The sequence below is a fragment of the Mytilus edulis genome, chromosome 3 (assembly GCF_963676685.1).
Source record: "Mytilus edulis chromosome 3, xbMytEdul2.2, whole genome shotgun sequence".
NCBI classification, from domain to species: domain Eukaryota; kingdom Metazoa; phylum Mollusca; class Bivalvia; order Mytilida; family Mytilidae; genus Mytilus; species Mytilus edulis.
The window spans coordinates 105,559,787-105,574,115 of NC_092346.1; the positions used below are offsets into that span (position 1 = coordinate 105,559,787).

Consider the following 14,329-nt stretch of genomic DNA (forward strand, 5'->3'; position numbering starts at 1 on the left):
TACAAAAATATTTCTTTTCTTCAAATGACCATTAATTGTACACAACAAATTAGAACACATCTTAGCTAAAAGATATTGTATCACAGCTGAAAATGTATGTTCTCAATTTATGATACATTGATAATACCCGTCTTCCTTATCCAGGGTCATGACTTATCATCAAATTGTACTTATATCCATGTACAATTACAGGAGCAGGAAAGGTTACCCTTCAAAAACATTAATGTTCAATATAATGTTAAGTCCATTTTACATTTGTAATTTTCTTCACATTGTCGATATAAAACATGCATTGTACAATTTGATTTGCACACTAAGTTTTCAAAGTATAGTTTTTTGTTTGCTTCAAACTCTTACATTTAGACATTCTGTCATGGAATTAGGCTACCATGTGTGGATTTTGGAGTCCAGAACAAAAAAGGAGTAATCTGTTCCTGGACTGTTTATCACAAGAAGTATAAGCCCATACTAAATCTCATGTTGTATTATTTTTATAAATTTTCCAGGGGCATTCCTATGAAGATAAGCAGCAGATTTCTGGCAATCCAGTTATTGTTATTTCATTGACATTCTGAATTTATAATAAAATTCTAAAGAAATTCACCAAAAATATGTAGGAAATCTGCAATGTTGGTAAATACAATGTGTTTGATTATACTGTACAACATTTTTGTAGGATAAAACTGGCAGATTGTCAAACTTTATTGAATCTGTATTATAACTGGGTATCAATATTCAATTAGCTGTAATACAAGGAGGTTTTTAGGAGAAAGCAACTTTGATAGATTTAAAATGTGAGCATTAAACCACTATAAATATCTAGTTAATGGAGAAACATCATGGCTTGGCACCATACTGCTTAACAATTAATTGGTCATTCTGTATAGACTGCTATTTATATTACTGTTGTTTAGATGTTCTGTGTAATTGAGCTTTACTAATTATATTGCAGTTGCTAAGAAATTTTAAGTATTTATTTTGGAGTGGGACAACACATCTGAGCTTCTATATTATTCAAAGAGCATTTATAGAATAAGAATAGAACAGAATAAGAATATACAATCAAGGGCCCTTGATGGGCAGCATTACATGTACACATAAAACATTTATACATCATGATTTATAACAGAAAAATATTTATTTTAAATATTGAAATGAGACATTAAAAAGTTCAGACAGATGTTATTATCACCATTCTACATAAAACACATACATTTAATTCTAGGCAGGACCAGAACCATCAAATCATTACAATAATCATTGTTATTACATACATTAATGTACATTTCCTGTAACATCCTTTATGATACTAAGTTGCACACTTAACTGCTTTAAAACACATCTAACAGTTTATTCTTTATGATACTAAGTTGTCATATAAAACATCAAAGATTTTACAAAGGGAGGTAACTTCTTAACAAATGTGTTTTATTGAAGGGGAGATAATTTAATTGGATATCACTGTATCTTGTTTGCACACAATTTTTATCAAAACAATAAGAACAATCTTAATTAAAATAAAAAAATTATTTCTTGAATGGATTTATCTAAATCATTTGTTTAATTTGAGACAATCAAGCACTGCTGTATAATAGAACATGTAAGGAAGCCATGAAGTATTACTGTCAACAAAGGGTTTCTTGTAAAAAAAATCTCAATTTTAGTAATGAATATTGCACATACTATCTACCATGTCTAGTCTATGTGTTTCCATTCCGAATTTATCTACTTATTGTTTTTCTTTAAATTCTTATGTTAAATTCTCATTAAACACTGTGAAAGGAAAATAGAACTTTTGTCCAAAAATTATTTTTATCCAAAATAAATGATATAAGTCATATATAGGAACATGTCTTTTTATCATAATAAAGTTTTTGGGTAATATCCACTACATTGAACCAAAAGTGAAGAAAAGAAAATGCAAAAATTAAATCTGTGTGCTAAATTGACAATGTCATTCCACAACCCTTCCTGTCTTACTCAAATAGATAACGGTCAGTTGTTGGTATGTCCATAGTCTAACTAGGGATACTCTTTAGTCAACCCCATGTTATAATAACTTGCACAATATGATAGCTCTTAGCAAGTTCAGGTCTTCAGGGATACACAACATTGTTTACAGAAGTCTGGGTGTTAATTGGTATGATTCAACATTACATTGCAGAGTCAATATTTACATTCAGTTAATAACAAGTCTAACATCCTACAATACAGTGGATCATTGTTTACACCTGATCAACTTACAGCTAGACTTACAGCATGTATACTTAAACAATCATAAAATTATATATATGTACATCAAAATAACATACCTATTAAAAATAGTCCTATTCAAACTATATAACACAATTCTTATTTACTAAATCCCAAATATAAGAATAATTCTACAGTAAAAACAGTCAGACACATGAACTAGTGTACTGCACACACACACATATTTTTGTAATAAGAGTTAAGATTAAATCAGATGAGTTTGAACATTCCAGTGCAGATAGCTAGTAATGTTACACTTGAGTGGAATATATCTCAGTACATTGATTTTACTTATAGCTAATGTATTCATAAACAATATCTACACAAAATTAGTCATCTAATTGAGACAGGACCCCCACGGTACTGATATCAAACAGTATGATTCAATGATGGTCAACAGCTTTGTCCTTGTGATTCATTGACCAATATTTTCCACAACAGAAGAATGCAGATATTTTTGTGTATCCTATTATATTTTTTTGAGTGACTTTCACATTTAGTCTGAGTCAGTACCTAAACAGATTATAGTGGGATTACTAATCAATGAAACTGATAAGTCTCTACTCTACTTACAATGACTTAGTGGCAGTATTAATACAGAGTTACAACTTAAAATTCTCAATCTATCTAAATTCTAAAACCTGATGTACAAATCTGACAGTTGTTTTGTAACATAAGAATAAAAGATAATTTGAGGTGTGTGTCAGTGAGACAGTAACCTAACAACACAAAATTGTCTAGAGATCAACATGGGTGTTTAACAGTAGACATCCATCTCTAATCCCAAAGTCTGGACAAGTTGTATATCAATGTCACTTATAATAAACAGTAGATGATACAATGGAGCAACAACAAACTAAAAAGTCCAGAGAAAAATAATTCAATGTTAAAATGAGCAACATGTATAATTAATTTATCTTTGATGCAGATATATTTCATAACAGTCAACAAAATCATGATCATGAAGGGATGACTTCTATCATGCAGAAAATGCAATTCCAAGAATGCTTATCGAGGCAGAAAATTTCTGTTTTCAAATATTTCAATAAATTTCCCATCCAGGCACTTATTGGCATTATTGAATGCAGTTCTATAGAACACAAAATCCATTATTTTTATGGGTAGTAAAATTATGTAATAATTGATTGTTATGTTTCTTAACCATTTCATCCTTTATTTATTGCACATTTCATTTGCAAACTAATCATTGGGGGGATGTGTAGTGATGTGATATTCTACATCAGTTTCTATATCCTTATTAATCATTCCTAATGTCCAATCAAAGCTGGTTTGGTGGTGGTCTTTCACTGGACTATGACTTACACCATTCTAAGTCTAGAAGGTGCTTGGTCCAGTACTGGACTTTGACTTACACCATTCTGTCAAGAAGGTGTTTGGTCCAGTAAAACCTCAGCATCTTAGGACAAAATCATTATATATAATATGAATTAAACTTCTTTAAATGTTGTTCTATAGATCATATCATTTTCAAATATAACAATGTACTAATTGAATGAAAATTCAGACATAAGAACAAATAATTAGATTAATCTTGCCAAAATCAGGTTTCATCTAGGGTCAAGGTCAGACTGTGAGTCAGTCAGTATTTAAATCAATGTACTTAAAGAAATTTCAAGGTCTACATGTACATAATATATTTTATTGGTTAAAACCAGTTGGAAACATGAAAGTCCCTTGTCCAAACTGACCAGTTGCATGGCATTATTTAATGTTCAAAATGTTCTGATTTAGGATTTTACTTTGGATTTTCACTTAACTTATATTTATTTTGTTGAATATGACTGGAAACTATTGGAAAAGAATGATGTATGATGAGATTGAGTCACAGAAGGAAAACCCAGCCACACAGCTGTCATTATGGACAGATCTCCATCGGATTACAAAGACAGCCTACATCTTTATATACACAACTAAATTCAATCAGCAGGAAATTCTCTTCATGCATATGTTTTTGCAAAAATAATGAAATGAAATGTATACACATTCCTTTTTGTATTTCTGATATTAACTTAGGAGTTTCAAACTCATATTTTTGAAAGGTCCAATATACCCCAACAGTTCTAGAAGAAGGATATATTAAAACTCCTTTGAATAGAATAAAATGCTTTGCTGAGCTAATAGCAGCCTAATACGACCACAGAGGTCTAACCATGAACAGTTAGGGCATATTTGGACACAATATTCAAGCTTGATACTGTCAGAATTTGGATTGTGATCAAATTTTTGACATAATATAAATTTCTGACACAAACTAGATGTGGTCAAATTAAAGATCTTACAAATCTATTGTGTAATATTGTGCAATTGAACAGTTCTTCTTTCTTCTTGAACCTTTTCAAAAATTTGAAATTACCCCCAAACTCATTCCCAGATTTCCCTTTGTGATATGGTACAATGTCAGAGAGATCCATACACTCACGCACAAGTTCTAGTCCAGAAACTACAACAAAATATTTTTGGCCCCTTTTTGGTCCTTAATTCCTAAATTGTTGGCACCACATATTACCCCAAATATGTATCCAACCTTCTACTTGGTGTATGAATCATTGTGGTATACTATCAGAGCAATCAAAATACTTCTTTTTCTTTTCCTGAAAAATGCTTGTTTTGGGCCCTTTTTAGATCCCTAATTCCTAAACGTTCAGAACCATGGCATCCACAAAATCAATCCCAACCTTCCTTTTGTGGTATTGAACCTTCTCAAAAAGTATCATAGAGATCCATTTACTTTAACTAAAGTTATTGTCCAGAAACCAAATGTGTCTTCAGACAATGACGATGTCATACTATATAAAAACATGACAATGAAATTTGAATTAAAACAAATTTTATAGAATACATGAACTTCAAATTGCGTTTTTACAGATCTTTTAATGTATCAATGATCCAGTAAAGTTTGAGTTTGTATGCTACAACAGATGCTTCATGTTAATAACGTGACGGTACCCAAATTGCACCTATTTTGACAGTTTTTTAAACTACATTTTTTTATGATCAAGACAAAAATTCCCATTTTGTGTTTATTTTGTAGCTGTATCCTTCTTTATTATATAGGTACACCAATTAGATTTTCAATCCATATGGAATCATTGAAAAATTGGTCTGAGCTGACATCCAAACCATCGATGATTCTGTAATGAAGAGTACCCAAATTGCATCTATGCTTATATTTGCATCGTCAAAAGTCAAAAGGCAAATAACAGAGCTTTTGTTTAATTTCTTCAAATATTTTGAACAATTGGATATTTGTCCATGCTTACTCTTCAATTTTTTAAGAAATGGATACTTGTAACATATTGTATTTGGTCATTTTAAAAAGATGAAGTTTTGATGACGTCGCATGGCGACATTTCCATACATTTTTCTTTTTTCAGTAAACACTTCATCTGTTAATAAATACTGAGAACGTTTTGAAAATATCTAAATATGTCTACCTATGTTGAAAGACGTGCATAGTATTGAATCATAAAAATACAAATTGTTTTGGTTTGCATTTTTTGCTAAATATGTGCAATTTGGGTACCTTTACGCTATACATTTTGTGTATATACTGGTGCCATTTGGTACAAACTCTGACAAGTGAAGGATAAACAAGGATTACATACTGTTCACATGTTTAACTGCCCTCATATTGTAAATACTGTAAACACACATATATTTTCATGACTTTTCTGAGTAGAAAATTTAACATGAATATAAATAGTCATTTAATAATATCATGCAATAATAATCTTTATTTACCAAAGTCATAAGAACTATAGGGATACAACATACAAACTACACAATAGCACTCAATTATAATGATTAAAAGAAATAATTGATGTAAAAAAACTTGACTTTGTAAAACCCTGTTGAAATTGAGAAATTTTAAAACTGCTTTTATATTTCTAACATTAGTATATCAAAATAGTAAAAACTTTACCAGGCTTTCCCTATAAAATGCCTTTATCTTATGCTATTCCATGATCCTTCACATTTGTTGAAACTAAGAATTTATTTGGCACGTCCTTATCTGAACTGTAATAAAACAACTTATTGAACTCTAAATACAATTCTAAGCAATCATACTTTAAAATAAATTCCAGTGAATTATCCAGTCAAACTTAGAAGATGAAACATCTATGTAAACAAACATGAGCAGTTACATCTGATAGTATATATATCATGTATATAGACTCACATTTCTTTATCACTCTTTTACAAACAAATTAAGTTACCTACCTCTAATCAAATTATAAACTAGTTAAAAATCCAAACACATTTATAAATTCAATATATACATATGATTCTACAGTCCACAGTGATTGTAATACAAAGGTAATGGTACAGGTGGTCATTGTTTACAGTGTAATAATACTGTGCAGTGTATGAGTCATCTTATTGATGAGCTTTATGTTATCAAGAATTGATCTTTCAGGAATCTGTAAGGCCAATAATTCACAATTCTTTGTTTCTCTCCGGAATCTGTAAGGCCAATAACTCGCAATTCTTTGTTTCTCTCCAAAATCTGTAAGGCCAGTAACTCCGATTCTTTGTTTCTCTCCATTATCTGTTAGGCCAGTAACTCACATTTCTTCGTTTCTCTCCAAAATCTGTAAGGCCAGTAACTCACAATTGTTTGTTTCTCTCAGCAATCTGCAAGGCCATTAGCTCACAATTCTTTGTTTCTTTCTGGAATCTATAAGGCCAGTAACTCACAATTCTTTGTTTCTCTAATAGATATGTAAGGACAATAACTCACAATTCTTTGTTTCTCTAATAGATATGTAAGGACAATAACTCACAATTCTTTGTTTCTCTCCAAAATCTGTAAGGCCAATAACTCACAATTCTTTGTTTCTCTCACAATTCTTTGTTTCTCTAATAGATATGTAAGGACAATAACTCACAATTCTTTGTTTCTCTCCAAAATCTGTAAGGCCAATAACTCACAATTCTTTGTTTCTCTCAGCTATCTGTAAGGACAATAATTCATAATTCTTTGTTTCTCTCATAAATCTGTAAGGCAGATAACTCACAATTCTTTGTTTCTCTCAGAAATCTATAAGGCCAATAACTCACAATTCTTTGTTTCTGTCAGGAATCTGTAAGGCAAGTAACTCACAATTCTTTGTTTCTCTCAGGAATCTGTAAGGACAATAATTCATAATTCTTTGTTTCTCTCAGAAATCTGTAAGGCCGATAACTCTCAATTCTTTGTTTCTCTCAGAAATCTGTAAGGCCAATAACTCACAATTCTTTGTTTCTCTCAGGAATCTGTAAGGCCAATAACTCACAATTCTTTGTTTCTCTCAGGAATCTGTCAGGCCAATAACTCACAATTCTTTGTTTCCCTCAGAAATCTGTAAAGCCAATAACTCACAATTCTTTGATTCTCTCAGAAATCTGTAAGGCCAATAACTCACAATTCTTTGTTTCTCTCAGGAATCTGTCAGGCCAATAACTCACAATTCTTTGTTTCTCTCAGGAATCTGTAAGGCCAATAACTCACAATTCTTTGTTTCTCTCAGAAATCTGTAAGGCCAATAACTCACAATTCTTTGTTTCTCTCAGGAATCTGTAAGGCCAATAACTCACAATTCTTTGTATCTGTAATGCCATTTATTCACAATTTTTTGATTTTAATTAGATAAAGTTAAGCACATCTTATATATTTGCTTCTAGTATTGACCACTTTTATGCCAACCTTGTTCTTCAGTCCAACATCAACCCATACACATGATACATGGGCCTACAAATTTCAGAGGACTTACATGTAACATGGACTACCCATTTTTCCAATTTAGTGAAGAAGGCAAACTCAACCTTAGGCTTCCTGAGAAGAATTTGAAATATTGCCCACAAGAATACAAGAAAATGCATACAAGATAGCATATATCTCACTGGTCAGGTCAACAATGGAGTATGCAGCAATAGTATGGGACCCTGTGAATCTAAGAAAATCAACAAGTTTGAAAGAATACAACAGCATACAAGATTTATAACTGAAGACCAGAGATGATGGGCGGGTCTCATTCTTGCCAACCTGGAATTACAAGATCTACAGAATGACAGACAAAACGCTAAAGTCAGAAGCTAATATTTCTGTTCAAAGTGGTTGACAGGTTCCTGCTATAGAAAAAGACAAATATCTAACTGACTCACATCTTAGAAGAAAAATAATTGTCAAGAAATTTGAAAATTATCAGACAACAAATATTGTGGAAAAAGCAAGTTATAAAACAACACTAAAAAAAAAAAATATATATATATATATAATATAATACAAGTGTTTTGAAATTTTCAACTGAAAAACACCACAATATTCAAATTCATTTCTTGTAAAAACAGCGATTGAGTGGAACCACATTGCTGACACTGCAATGCACACATTGAGGCCACACTAAAAATATTTGGTTTGAAACAGTGTGAAGAAGGTAGGCATTTTCTTTTTTTTTTTCGACAAAAAATGCGAAATGTTTTTTAGTCTCCATGCCTTTCTGATTAAAAACAAGAATGTGTCAATAGTACACGATTGCCCCACTCACACTATCATTTTCTATGTTCAGGGGGACCGGTGAAATTGGGGGTCAAAACTTTAATTTGGAAATTAAAAATTAGAAAGATCATATCATGTGGAACATGTGAACTAAGTTTCAAGTTGATTGGACTTCAACTTCTTCAAAAACTACCTTGACCAAAAACTTTAACCTAAAGCGAGAACGGACGCACAGACGGACGGACAAACGAACGGAGGCACAGACCAGAAAACATAATGCCCCTCTACTATAGTAGGTGGGGCATAAAAAAACTTTTTCACATTAGGACAATAAAAGATTTTGAGTAGGCAGCTATTTTTTGGATAGGGGGTAGGGTTAGGGCAAAGAAACAATCTTTTTTATGGCCTGAGCTTCAAGACTGCTCTCACACACCATCAATAAATCCACAGCACACTATCTCTCTGTAGTCTGTACCTTTGTATAAAAGCAAGTAAATGGTATCCACAACATACTCGTACAGATACAGAATTAGTAGACAGAAAATATAAGCTCTATGGAGCTTATATACATCCTTACATTTTATATAATGGGTTTTTCATCACAGGTACTCGTCTCAGAATTTTATTTTTTTCTGGAGACGAGTGCCTGTGATTCTCATGCTATTTAGAATGATATTGATTCACAATTTACATAGAAAATGCATGAATTTTACAAATTAATATGACGTACCAAATGGTCTTACAAGAAAAAAATAGAATTTGATAAATTATAGAATTCTGTCCTTCTACACACTTAACCTTTTCAAATTGGTTTCATCATGTTTATGGGTTCTCCATTTCTCCAACTTTAAATTTTATGACTTTATGTTCTACACATCTGAATCTGAACATGCAAGTCATTTGTAAGTTGCAGGGCCAGTTTATGGCATCAATTGCAACAGGAGAGAGACACTAGTAAGTTAGTCCAACAATGTGAGAGCAACAGAGGTCTTAAAGCTCTCAATTGTCTTGGCACACACCAGATTGTCTGGTATTCCAATCAGATATTGTTTCTTTATACAAATAATTAATTTTTTGCTCCGATTTGCTAGTTGGAATTTTGGTTGTTTTTCAAATTCAGAATTGATATCTAAATAACATTCCGTAAGACAGCACCATGGCAAACATTAAATTAGTCTTCTAAGACATCATAACTATTTGGACAAGGGTTATCTTTTTACATTCATTGATAAACAAAAGGGATGCCTGTGTAAATGACAGGATTTAATCACAGGTGTGATTGGATTAAGTTAATTGTATGATTACCTGAGCTTCAAATGACGACTAACACTGGCAATGTACCAGCTGAACCACTTTATTACTGTAGTCCGGAAAATAGTAACAAGTTTTTTAAGTTGACATTTCCTTTTCGTGGTTCGGTACCAGATCACGCAAAGTCCCGTAGGAAACAAGCACCTGTTCGAGATTTCAAGCTAAGTAAGAGTTACTCCTCTTTGTACACTTGTACTACTACTTCTATCACAAGACACAGATTTTTTGGTTATGGAAATTGGTATAGGTTTTAGGGAACTATATGATTAAATGTCTAGATGCTAGACGCAATGTAAATTAATATGTTTTATAATAATCCCTAATGTAATGATTTTATGGTTCTTCCTGTCTAGAATTTTAAGTGTACATGACTTGCGTTAAACTAAAGAAATTTATGTAGCTCTATCATGATAACATCTATCTGAATTTTTTAGTACTTCATTTCAATCATTTACATTAGGGATTGTTATAAGGTTTCAATTGTTTGACATGATACTACAATTAGTGGAAACATGTTCCATTGTATTATAGTTACACCAAGATATTTTGTTGATGCTAGTAGTATTAAAATATGGTTATTCAGGATGCTTTAACGTTTGAATGGTTTCTTTTTTCTCAGTGTGTGATAAGGTCGTAAACCAATCTTCCTCCCATCTCACAGCCACATTTAGACCCGCTTGTACTTTTGTGAGGGGTCTTTTGTGCAATCTTGTTGACATGTTATTTCATTGCTATATGATGCTATAATCAGCAAAGAGTCGTAATGTGCTGTGATTGAGGTATTCTTGAAAATCGTTTATGTATATCAAAAACGTTTTTGTGGTTCTGTTATGTTTACTGGTCGTTGAGGTTACTAATAAGTAGGATCTTATTGTAGAAATGCATGGTTTACTGTAGAAAAAGAGTTAGGGAGCTACCATTTGATTTTTATGGGGGGGGGGGGGGGGGGGGGGGGGGGGGGGGGGGCTAATCTCTGTCCTGGCTTTTTATTTGTCACTCTATTCGGTCCTGCCTTTTTTTTTATTTGTTTATCCTTACTTTTTTTTACCTAAATTGTCATCCTGCCTTTTTTTTTTTTGCAAAGTGTCTCATCCTGCCTTTTTTTTTTTTCACTCAAAACTCCTGTCCTGCCTATTTTTTTCAAATTTCATCCTAGCCACACCCCCCCCCCCCCCCCCCCATAAAAATCAAATGGTAGCTCCCTTAGGCAGATTTAGACGTTTGGCGGGAAAGTTAGTGCCTTGTCGAAGATTATAGGAGTGATCACAAGGGGCTCCCTATGTCCCGTATGAAGAACATTTAGAGAACACCCCTATCCAAAAAGTAGTGAATTCGACCACGGGTATATAAGAGAATGAACAACGGCACTCGAGGCTGTCGGTTGGCTGTCGATGAGCCGTCATAAGTCAACAGAGCGTACGTTGGTTATATTAAGTGCTTATAAGCATTAATAATATTCAAAGGTCACTTTGTACCGGGTACAAAGTAAACGTACAAGTTGATAGGATTGACAAGGCAGGCTGTACCAGTCCGCACTGTCTTGTAGTGACAGACTGTACCAGCCATACTGTCTTTATGTGACAGACCGTCCCATCTTGGGGACAGGCTGTATTGTATTATATTTGTATATATATAATTGTCCGTTGTTACTTTATATCGGTAAAGAGTCAGTGTGTATATTTTAGTTCATTGTGCATAGCATAGATAGTTATAGTTTTTGGTATTGTCAATTTGACGTATTGTTTGTGGACAACTTGAATCCAAGTATTTACTGGAACGTTCGTTTAAGATATAAACGCCTGGTTACTCGTTACATATTTGGTGGCTAGCGGTTGGGATTCACTTGAAGTTGTCTATCAAAATACTATTTGATTGATTGATCATCATCTGCCGCTGTGAACCCTGCCACCACATCCATATTCTAACCTGTCGCTGTGAACGCTGCCACCACAGCCATATTATAACCTGTCACTGCGAACACTGCCATCACAGCCATATTAAAACCTCTCGCTGTGAACATATCATTTGAGAACCCTGCCACCACAGCACTATTATAACCTGTCGCTGTGAACTCTGCCACCACAGCCATATTAAAACCTCTCGCTGTGAACATATCAGATATTAGAACCCTGCCACCACAGCACTATTATAACCTGTCGCTGTTAGCACATCAAATGTGAACCCTGCCATCACAGCCATATTATAGTCTGTCGCTGTGAACGCTGCCACCATAGCCATATTATAACCTGTCGCTGTGAACACTGCAACCACAGCCATATTATAACCTGTCGCTGTGAACGCTGCCACCACAGCACTATTATAACCTGTCGCTGTTAGCACATCAAATGTGAACCCTGCCATCACAGCCATATTATAGTCTGTCGCTGTGAACGCTGCCACAATAGCCATATTATAACCTGTCGCTGTGAACACTGCCACCACAGCCATATTATAACCTGTCGCTGTGAACGCTGCCACCACAGCACTATTATAACCTGTCGCTGTTAGCACATCAAATGTGAACCCTGCCATCACAGCCATATTATAGTCTGTCGCTGTGAACGCTGCCACCATAGCCATATTATAACCTGTCGCTGTGAACACTGCCACCACAGCCATATTATAACCTGTCGCTGTGAACGCTGCCACCACAGCACTATTATAACCTGTCGCTGTTAGCACATCAAATGTGAACCCTGCCATCACAGCCATATTATAGTCTGTCGCTGTGAACGCTGCCACCATAGCCATATTATAACCTGTCGCTGTGAACACTGCCACCACAGCCATATTATAACCTGTCGCTGTGAACGCTGCCACCATAGCCATATTATAACCTGTCACTGTGAACACTGCCACCACAGCCATATTATAACCTGTCGCTGTGACCCTGCCACCACAGCCATACTATAACCTGTCGCTGTGAACCCTGACACCACAGCCATATTTTAACCTGTCGCTGTTAGCACATCAGATGTGAACTCTGCCACCACAGTCATATTATAACCTGTCGCTGTGAGCAAATCAAATGTGAGCCCCGTCATCACAGCCATTAGAAAGATCACACAAAACCATGACAAAGCTACACATATCTATAACGTTAAAGATATTTATGACATTTTAGAATGATTCTAAAGCGGATGTTGAGGACAATGATTAACTAGGATCGAAATCAAACAATTTTAAAACATATAAAAGAGTCAGAAATCAGAACTCCTATTTTAAAAATAAAATAAAATAATGTGACAAATTTAGGGGGGCTACAGGTGCACTTCTTTTAAAACTATATTGGCATTTAATTCATTATATTTACTATAGTGATATTGTCTTCCTTCTGACAAAAACCTCATAGTTCAACCATCAATGCAAAAGACAAAATTCAGAATATGTTAAACGTTGATTTAAACCAGGACTAGAAAAAAGATATAGACCGTTTTCCATGTAGGAATATTTTTGGTTTTTCGTTTTGAATTTTCCTCGGAGTTCAATAATTTTTTTATTTTACCTTTTTAAACGATATATAACGGAAAGGCAATTTTACCATCGGTACAAGGACATCATTCGTAAATATATCTCAACATGTATATACGTTCAGGTATTTCACATCCAATTTTTTTATGGTAATATTCTTTCTAAAGCACAAAAATATCAGTATTCACCTCAGAAGCTAACAAAACCTTTACATAGACTTATTAAGAAGGGATATAGTTACGATACTGTTGTCAGGTCATTAAAGATTGGATATTTTGGCGTTAATATTGATTCGCTTATAGGGTCTTTGCATCGGAACTAAACACATTTATTTAAAAACCAGTTGTTGGCATGACACGGGTTATGTTCTCATATATGTTATGATGGTATGATACTATACCCCTAACGGGAGAGGTTGTGCCTGATATTCATATGACATAATCTTTCTATCAGTTTAATTGAAGTTTCGAGCTGGCATGTCAGTTAACTGCTAGTAGTCTGTTGTTATTTATGTATTATTGTAATTTTGATTATTTTCTTTTGTTACATCTTCTGACATCAGACACGGACCTCTCTTGAACAGAATTTTAATGTGCGTATTTTTATGCGTTTACTTTTCTACATTGGCTAGAGGTATAGGGGAGGGGGGGTTGAGATCTCATAAACATGTTTAACCCCGCCGCATTTTTGCGCCTGTCCCAAATCAGGAGCCTCTGGCCTTTGTTAGTCTTGTATTATTTTTAATTTTAGTTTCTTATGTATAATTTGGAGTTAAGTACGGCGTTCATTATCACT

General features: G+C 33.8%; 1 protein-coding gene across 3 annotated transcripts in view; it reads right to left on the minus strand.

Annotated features, from left to right (window-relative positions):
- Positions 1–10,212, minus strand: part of LOC139514728 (serine/threonine-protein kinase PAK 2-like) — a 38,985-nt gene extending 28,773 nt beyond the window's left edge. The window contains exon 1 of one of the 3 annotated variants that reach the window (XM_071304357.1): positions 10,058–10,212. The gene's annotated coding sequence lies outside the window, so the exon portion shown is untranslated. Of the gene's footprint in view, positions 1–2,312; positions 3,458–6,495; positions 6,683–10,057 lie in introns of those variants that run through there. The other 2 variants (XM_071304358.1, XM_071304360.1) reach the window with 2 other exon arrangements.
- Between the last annotated feature and the right edge of the window lie 4,117 nt (positions 10,213–14,329).